The sequence below is a fragment of the Pseudopipra pipra genome, unplaced genomic scaffold (genome assembly GCF_036250125.1).
Source record: "Pseudopipra pipra isolate bDixPip1 unplaced genomic scaffold, bDixPip1.hap1 HAP1_SCAFFOLD_56, whole genome shotgun sequence".
NCBI lineage: Eukaryota > Metazoa > Chordata > Aves > Passeriformes > Pipridae > Pseudopipra > Pseudopipra pipra.
Genome location: NW_026991046.1, coordinates 70001 through 72500, shown reverse-complemented (window position 1 = coordinate 72500; position 2500 = coordinate 70001). Strand labels below are relative to the sequence as shown.

Genomic DNA, 2500 nt, shown 5'->3' with positions numbered 1-2500 from the left:
GTCCTCTCGGGGGCGGTGCCGGGCTACTGAGGGAAACCCCGGTCCCCGAGCCAGGAGGCGGCGGTGGTGGTGGCGGACGTCGGGCGCGCCCCCGCGGGCGGACGCTCCCCCGAGGGCGGCAGCGGGGGAGGCACCCCCGCGGGGCCATGCAGGTCGTTTCCCTCGCCCCAGGGCCAGGTACCTAGCGCTCGGCGCCCGGGCGGCCGGCGAGGCCCCCCCGCCGGGGGTCGAGAGCCGCCGCCGGGAGAGCCGGGCGGAGGTTTAAAGACTCGGGCGGCCGGACGCCGGCGGCCGGGCGGTGGCGGCCGGGCGGCGGCGCGGTGCCACTGAGGGGTGGGGAGCCTACTCCCGCCGATCCCCTGCGGTGGTGGCCGCGTCCGCCAACCGCGCTCGTCCCCGCCCGCCGCGCGGGCGGCCGTGCCGGGGCGGGGTCCCCTGCCCCCCCCGCTCCGCGGTCCGGTCTCGGCGGAGAAGACGGCGGCGGCGCGCGGTCGGCCGCGCGCCGTCCCGCCCGCCCCCCCCGCCGGGGGCGACCGCCGCCGCGGCGGAGGGCGCGTGCCCTCCGCCGAGGGCGGCGCGGGTGGCGGCCGCCGGGCCCGCCGCCCTCCTTTCTCGTCTCGCGGCCGTCGGCCTCCCCCCCGAGGCGGCGGCAGGAGGCCGCCGCCGAGCCGCGCGCCCGCCCGCCCGCTCGGGCGAGCGCCGGTGGGCGGCGTCCCCGTCCCCGCAGGCCGTCCGGGGAGCGCGCCGGCTTCCGAGCGGTGGCGTCGCCGCTCGGCGCGTGTCCCCCGAGCGGGACGGTCGGCCGGGAGTCGCCCGCCGCTGTCGGCGGTAGCGCCGTGCCGGGCCCCGCCCGTCGCTCGCCCGTCGCCCCGGCCGGGGGCCGCGCGTCCGCGGCGAAGCGGCGCGGCGGCGGCCGAGGGGGCCCCGTCCCCCCCGGCCGAGCGCCGCCCGCCTTCCGCCGGGCGCGCGGCCGCCGAAAGGGGGTCGAGGGCGCCGAGCGGCGGCGGCGGTGCCGGCAGGGCCTCCGCGCCAGCGGCGGCGGCGGGCCGTCGTCCGGCCGGCCTCGGGCGCTGCCGACGCCGGCTCGAGTCGCCGGCGCCGACCCGCCCGGCCGGCGGCGGAGGCGGCGGAGCCGTCCGCCTAGCTCGTCCGGGCGGCGCGGCGGTCCGCCGGCGAGGCGGCGGCCTTTGCCCGCGGCCCCGAGGGGGCGGCGTCGGGCGGCCGCGAAGGCGAGAGAGGAGCGGCGAGCGCGGCCCGAGGGTCGCGCCCCGCGCCGCGGGCGCGTCGTTCCCGGCGGGGCCGGGAGGACGGGCGGCGCGCGGTCCGGCGCGCGCCGCCGCTCTCCGCGCGGAGGCCGGGCCGAGCCCGGGCGCCTGGGCCGCCTCTCGAGGCGGCGCGAGGCGCGTTTCTCCCCCGCGGCGCCGTCGATCGCCGCAGGGGGGGATTCGGCCGGGAGCGCGGGCTCCCCGCCTCTGCCGTCGTCCTCGGGAGCCCGGCGGGGTTTCCCCCCGCCTCTCCTTCGCTCGTGCGCGTTATGTGACGGTGCGGTCAAGCGAGGCGCGACGTCCTCGCCGAACGAGGGGCCGCTCGACGCGGGCGGTCCCGGCCCCTCCGCGCGCGCGGGGCGGTGCCGAAAGTCAGACAACTCTTAGCGGTGGATCACTCGGCTCGTGCGTCGATGAAGAACGCAGCTAGCTGCGAGAATTAATGTGAATTGCAGGACACATTGATCATCGACACTTCGAACGCACTTGCGGCCCCGGGTTCCTCCCGGGGCTACGCCTGTCTGAGCGTCGCTTGACGATCAATCGCCGGCCGGGGGCGCGTTCCCCGGCGGCGCGGCTGGGGCGCCTCGCAGGCCCGCCCGCCCGTCCGGGCGGGGGGGGCCTTCGTCCCCCTAAATGCAGACTCGGGGAGCGCTCCGTAGCTCCCCGCTCTCGGAGCGAGCCGCTGGGGCGGAGTTCGTCCCGGCGCGGGACCCGCCGCCGGGCTTCGGCGTCGGCGGCGACGTCGGAGCGTCGGCGGGTCCCGGCGCGCGGCGGTCGGGGAGAGAGGGCGCGCGCGAGCGAAAGGGCGCGCAGGGCAGCGAGGGAAAAGGGGAGGCGAGGCGCGGGCCTCGCCCCCGGTCTCCCCCCCGCGCGGGCGGCTGTCTGCGGGTGGGTACCGCGCGGGTACCGTGCCGTGCTGCCGCGCGCGTGCGGGGCGTGAGCGCCGGGGGCGGGGGTCACCCCCGCCTCCCTCCCTCCCCCCCTCGTCGGCCGCGCCCTCGGCGAGCGCGCCGCTTTTCTCTCCCCGCGGCGGCCGCCGCGCCGGCCCGGGCCGTCTCTGCCGACTCCTCTTCTCCGGTCTCGCCTCCGGGCCGGGGCTGTCGCCGGCCGGCGTGCCGGCGGGTGCCTCTTCCCCCCCGCGCCTCTCCCTCTCCGCCTCCCTCCCTCCCCGAGCCCCCGCGGCTCGGCGGGAGGGGGGAAGAAGGGGGGGGAGGCGGCGTCGTGCGGGGGGG

At 81.7% G+C, this 2500-nt stretch overlaps 1 non-coding gene across 1 annotated transcript; it reads left to right on the top strand.

Moving 5' to 3' along the window:
* Nucleotides 1-1643: 1643 nt before the first annotated feature.
* LOC135408717 (5.8S ribosomal RNA) lies at nucleotides 1644-1796 on the top strand. Its single transcript, XR_010427793.1, has one exon. It is a non-coding gene; the product is annotated as a 5.8S ribosomal RNA (ribosomal RNA).
* Nucleotides 1797-2500: the final 704 nt, after the last annotated feature.